The 6,642-nt window shown below is 34.7% G+C and overlaps 1 long non-coding RNA gene across 1 annotated transcript; it reads left to right on the top strand.

The window, feature by feature from the left end:
• Positions 1-1,013: 1,013 nt before the first annotated feature.
• Positions 1,014-3,683, top strand: LOC113109325 (uncharacterized). The gene is made up of 3 exons (XR_003292938.1): positions 1,014-1,393; positions 1,997-2,048; positions 3,483-3,683. It is a non-coding gene; the product is annotated as an uncharacterized LOC113109325 (long non-coding RNA).
• Positions 3,684-6,642: the final 2,959 nt, after the last annotated feature.

The following is a 6,642-nucleotide window of genomic DNA, read 5'->3' as shown; positions in this document are numbered from 1 at the left end:
CATCAGCTGCTAAATTCAGATCTGTGATCGCTTGCTGGCGCTGAGCCAGAGACAGACGCGTTTTTACAGCGCTGCGCATTAACCAATCACACACGGTTCTGTTGAGCTTTTGAATGCAATGGCCAATCAGAGGTGTTCCGATGATTCATCGCTGAAATGCCGGTGCTTCCTTCACTCGCTCACTTACTGAATACCTCTTTCTGCCGAATTCTCTCGTCAGAAACAACAAAGTGCAGATGTGTGTACGAATCTATAATTAAGATATTGATTTCACAGTGTTAACAGTTTCAGTGATTTTAATGGTAGTTTCTGAGAGTGAATGATATCTAGACTGTCAGTGAAAATTATGTTTAATAATGTAAATGTTATTTGCTCTCTTTCTGAACAATGAAAGATTAGTAGCAATATTTATATCACATTAACTTTCAATGTTAAATTCACATTTAAAATAAAGTCAGTCGTATTAAAAATATGTTATGGCATGACACCTATATTTGTTACTTAAATAAACAGACAGGGTTTTATAATAAATTACATAAATTGGATTAAAGGCTGATGAAATATATACATTTATACACACACACATACATTACATACATTTTTTGTCTATATATCTATATAAAAAAAGGCTCCGTATATATGACCCAAAGTAACTAGTAACTAACTACTTGAGTAGATTTTTTATCCTATACTCTTTTACTCTTACTCAAGTAACTATTCAAGACTAGTACTTTTACTTTTACTTGAGTAAATATTTCTAGAATTACTTTTACTTTTACTTGAGTAAAGTTTTTGGGTACTCTACCCACCTCTGTCTAAATGCCTCTTCAGATGCAGCGTGTTTCCTCTGCATTGCAAAGATAAATTTCGTTTATAATGATTTTTATTGGTTTGGTAACAACCCTGAATTTCATATAATTTGTATTATTTTTTTTTTATTTTTTTGCGGACACTTTATTGATTGAATTTAAGAATTTGACGCTAAATATAATGCACTCTTCTACACTGTAAAAAAAATAATTTTTGAAACATTTTGGAAACTGACAATTAAATATTGACTCAACAAATTGCTTTCAAATAATTATCCCCAAACAAAAAGATGCATTGGGGTAATTTTAGCTTATGGTCCAAAGGTAAAATTAAAAATATATATTCTCTGAACATATTAAATTGTGTTCAGCCAATTAATCAAGTACAAGTGAAATATCTGTGTTTGCTGAACAAGCCTTGCGGAGAAAAAAACGCACCTGAGAGAAACCGTTGGTAATGGTATAGTAGTGGATTCAAATATATCTGCGCGGGAGAGATGAGGAGACTGGGGAGTCGATGCTGAAGTACGACGACAGAAGTTAAGACATCATTTCCAAACAGATTTTTCTTCATTTAAGTTATGGTGAGTACTGAAATATGAATTTATTAAGTCTTGTTTACGTCAAACCGAGTGCAGGTCTCAATGTTTCAGCATAAAACCGTAAAACATGGGCATTAATGTTACACTACCGCGGCCATTACACTAACATTGTGTAAGGTTAAACGCATTAACGACTCTCCGAATGTTTTACTTGAGGACATAGTATATTGTAATGTCTGAAAAATGACAGACAAGGGAAGCTCTATTTCCGAACTTTTAATCAGAACGAAGACAGTCTGTGAGATGAACACTGTCCCGGCCCCTCCGATCTATGCTCCGAACTTACTTTGTTAACCCCATCACTGCCGATGCAAAACAAACAGCAATTTCACAACTATGAAGAGTCTGTGCGCTACAATATTTTCCTTAGCCTACATAACATTGTATTTTGCAAAATAACATTGAATTCACGCCTTGGTTTCATGATAGCCTTTTATAAACTAATTTAGTCCAATACTAATATCTCATTTACTATTTATTGAACTAAATAATTTTATCAAACTATATTGTGATTATGATAAATGTATGAGACACTAGCTATTAGTTATATGTTTCTGTTAACTTTTTTTTTCTCTCTCAATGTAGCCAAACATCCTAGGTCTGACTAAACGGAACGACTAACGTAATGACTTTCACAGTGAGTATTTAAAAGTTTTTATAGCATATTTGTTCATACCATATTCGTGTAAAATACCCTTAGTTCTTGTGATATTTAAATTGTGTTAAATTGCTTTATTGAGAGCCGCCATGAGACGCTTCTAAAATTTGTGACACTGTAATTCAGGCTACATAATTTACAAAGTGGTTGGCCAATTTGTGTTACACCCGTTTGACACATACTCCGTCTCCAGTGCTTATGTGCGTGTTGCAGTACATGTATGGCAAGCTATAAAGCTCAGAATTAGTAATGTTAATTATATCACTATTTATTAATAGCAATCTGTTAATTAATAATTAAATACTGTTGGGTTTCTCACACAAACCGATCATTTCGTGTCAGACATCAATGTGTCAGTGACAGTATTTATATCACATTTTACCTCAAATCAGCCGTCCCCACACCATCACTTCTGGTAAGTGAGGTCAAATTACACGATATCGCATAGAGATACGCACGAAAGATCACTTGCGCCGCTTGCATCCCATTGAGATACGCCATATTGTGTACATGACTTTGGAACAGAGTAGAGTTACAAATTATATTCAAATTAAATGCATATGTGGTGAAATTACTAGATTTATTAGAAATGAGATATATTTTAAATTAAAACTTACAACAGGTTTGACAAAAACAGCCGATTCTCATCTTTTCTTTTGTTTTTTTTTTTTATCTTTTTTACAAGAAATCCTCCAAGAAAGGATGAGTGCTAACCATTATGTCACTTTTTTTTTACCAAAATGCCAGGTATAGTGTCGTTTTCCTTGCTTTATCCAAGGAAAAAAGCCATGTGTTGACTTTGAAACAGAGTAGACTTTAAATTATGTGGTGAAATATCTAGATTTTCATGTCAATACATGTTTATTTTAATGCGAACAATGTGCTGTCACTTTAATTTAGTTGGTCCAGCACAGCAAAAAATAGACTTAATGCAGAAATGCTGCACTGCTGCAGACATACCGCACCTGGAACACACTGCCGGACCGCATCCTCTTGCAGTGTGAAAGCTCTAACCAGTTAACATACTCACTGCAAATGGAGTATGTGTGAAATGGGCATTAGTCTGGGAACCCCTCCCTCAGAAAATCTCTACAAACTTGAACAAATTTTATTTTATATAATTGTACATCTAATTAATTTTTTCTAAAGATTTCTAACTCTTTTTTTATATATATATATGTAACAGAAATTGCTCAATATTACTCTGGGTCTTTTGCCCTTTCAGCAGTGTGGACTTGACTATCACCAGCATGCTGGTCACACAGTCCACAGTTGGCTATATTTTCCAGTTGCTGTACAGACTTTCTGACAACTTTTCCCCGTTTAGCTCTATCTTTAGAAAGCCTTTTTTTTTTTTTTTTTTTTTTTTGCAAAAGTATCATCTTTCAGCTTTTTCATTTATTTATTTTGCAGGTTTAGAAGAAGTCCATGCAGTGCTGCTTCTGCAAGTATTCATCACCTCACCAAGACCTAATTTTCAAGCACTACAGAACTTGCAATTGGTCAGTTAATGCAACTTCCTTTCCATGTTTACACCTAGAATGTGTTTGCATTTTCAAGACAATTGGAGCTTTAAAAACAAATTTGTGGAGGGTACATCCAAAGACTGGCAACAAGGGGATTACCAAATTTTCTTGTGGGAAATCTGCTCTCAATCAACATTTCTTCACCATTTAAGAGGACATCTTAAAATCCACGAGAGGGTTTCATTGTCCATTTTTTAAATTGTAATTTTGTAGCAACAGTTACCGTACATTCACAGCTCATAAGAACAGGAAGCACAAATCCCATGGATTAAATGAATAAAAAATTAAATGGATTAAATTCTGGACATCAGTTTGTCCTGAGAACAGGTGCAATGATGCGAGTCCATCTTCTTCCTTAGGATGTGCATAAATAAAATATTTTATATTGTTAGTGCAGTTTTATAAATGTAGTACCTAAATACCAAAATGTCAGTGAAATTTCTCTAAACACTGATAATACATGTTTTTAAAATAATTGTGTAAAAAATAAAGTGGTTTTGTTAATGTAAGATCTAAGGTCTAATGAGTTTTGTGTATCTTGGAATCCTGAATTGAAATGCATGATTTTTATCTACTAAGGTCTACTGTGCAGAAATGTTCAATGTATTTACCATTTAAGGTATTTTCACAATACTGTTGTATATTTGATCAAATGTATTAAATAAAATGTGGCAGTATGGCTTGAGTGTTTAATGTATATATTTTTTTTTCTTTTGGGGCAACGGGGAATAAACAATACAGTGAAGTTGCTTTACTAATATAAATTTACCAAAATATATTTTTAGTTTAGGTAAAACTAAAAAGGAATGCTACTACAATTTAAAATGTATAATTGGGCCAATAACATGGGTTGGTAACCTAATTTCATTTCAATTGTTTTAACAAATTATTTCTAATTTAGCCAATGTTAACAGACTATTGCCACAATTGATAAAATTATATTTACAGAATTTCACTTGGGCCAATTGAAAATTTTAGATGTGACCAGTCACTAGAAAATTTTGAGTTGGGAAGATTATACATTTTTTACAGTGTAGGAAAAAATATAAAATGCCCATTTAGGGTGAAAATAACCTTTGTTGGAAAATATTAATTTCCATCACTGCTGTGAACTGACTACGCAGAATGTGAAGCATATCAATTCACTGATCATCAAGCTTAAAATAAGCTTATCTTAGGTTTTCAAAACGATAATGATCAAGGACACGACAATTAAATAAATAAATAAATAAATAAATATCAGCCTATTCTCACCATCATTACACCAGTCTTCTTTGAGACATGGTCCTTCACTGTATTTTCAATGTCGGAAACAATTGTGCTGCTTAATATTTTTCTATGATATTTTTACAGGATTGATTCGTGTATCCTGGCAGATTATTATTCAAAATATAGATATCTTTATAATTTAACATTATTGCTGAATAAAAGCTTACATTTAAAAAAAAAAAAAGGAAAAAAAATATTGAATAATAAAATTATATTATAATCCTAATTTAGATTTTAAATGTAAAATATAAGAAGAGAGGTGCTTGAAAAATTGAACATTAATCAGGCATAATGTATTTTACAGCCTTTATTATTTTACAGCAACAGTCTCAGATCTAGCAGCCGATTGCGATCGATGGGTTGGCCATCAAGACGATCAAGTGCTGTAGGCTATTAAAAATGTAAAAAGATAAAAACAAAATAACCCTAAAAAGTAATTTCAAAAAGGATTTCATAAAAATAAACGGCATAATTCATCTACATTGAATTGGCCGGGAAAAAGACCGACTAAAAAACCCCATCACAAAAAAAAAAGAAAAAAAAAAAGAAAAAAAAGTCAGATGCAGACATCACGTTATAATGCAGACGGAGATGTCACGTTATAATGCAGACGGAGATGTCACGTTATAATGCAGACGGAGATGTCACGTTATAATGCAGATGGAGATGTCACGTCCATTGAGAGCAGTGAATGAAGTGCAAGTAAATTGTGCATTGCCTCACACACAGCAATGAGCCGTGTGAGGACCGTGTTCTGATCCGTGTTAGGGAAAAAATAAATAAATAACTTCACTGCTACACGTGAATCACACGTGAACGTCTGACTCGACACTTCACTGCCACACGTGATTTACGTGACGTCTGCGTGACGTTTACGCCTCGTCTGCGTCTTAAAATGAATGGATTTAATAGCAAGAAATCAAGACGTCAGTGAGACGTTCAGTGAGACGAGTGCATACTACAAGGTCATATTAAAGATCTCATCGGAGCGCCATACACCGGCCGGTCGGAAAACGCTCAAGCCGCGCGGAAAACGCTTGCTTGCTAGAAATAGAACCGACACCTATTTTTACCATGACAGTGTGTCCTTTATCAGTAGGCGTAGGTGTAGGTGTGTAAAAAAAAAGTATGTATTGTTGTAATGAAGACATGAGCCTGGTCTGTCAACGGTCTCCCTCTACAGCAGCAGCGCGCCAGTGCCGCGACAGGCACGCTTCTGGTGTGTAAAGACACAGAATCCGCCACGCTTCTGGGACACTTCAGACACGCGGCGCTCACGCCACGCAGCCACTGGTCCTCTTGGTCCTGCTGTGTCCTGCTGTAGAGGGAGACCGTTGACAGACCAGGCTCATGTCTTCATTACAACAATGTATACTTTTTTTTACACACCTACACCTACGCCTACTGATAAAGTACACCATCAAAAGTATTGACGGCGAAATAGTTTATGTTTGACAGGTGCAATATTTGAAAATTGATAATTTTTTTTTATTTTTTTATTACATTTATATCTGAATTTATGTCAACCTACAGACTTTCAAATATCAAAATATCAGGAATTCATATGTATTTGTGTACAAAATGACATTTAAACACATTTTCCTATTATATTTTGCCTGGAAAAGCTTCCAACACGCACGCGTGTCGCGGTAAAAATAGGCGTCGGTTCTATTTCTAGCGAGCAAGCGTTTGCCGCGCGGCTCGTGCCGCGCCTGAGATGCGCGTCTCACGCAGGCGGTCTGTAAGCTCTAACCTGTTAACATGTGAGCCAAATTAAA

This window comes from Carassius auratus, chromosome 9, assembly GCF_003368295.1.
Source record: "Carassius auratus strain Wakin chromosome 9, ASM336829v1, whole genome shotgun sequence".
NCBI classification, from domain to species: Eukaryota; Metazoa; Chordata; class Actinopteri; order Cypriniformes; family Cyprinidae; genus Carassius; species Carassius auratus.
This window is presented reverse-complemented; position numbering and strand designations above follow the sequence as displayed.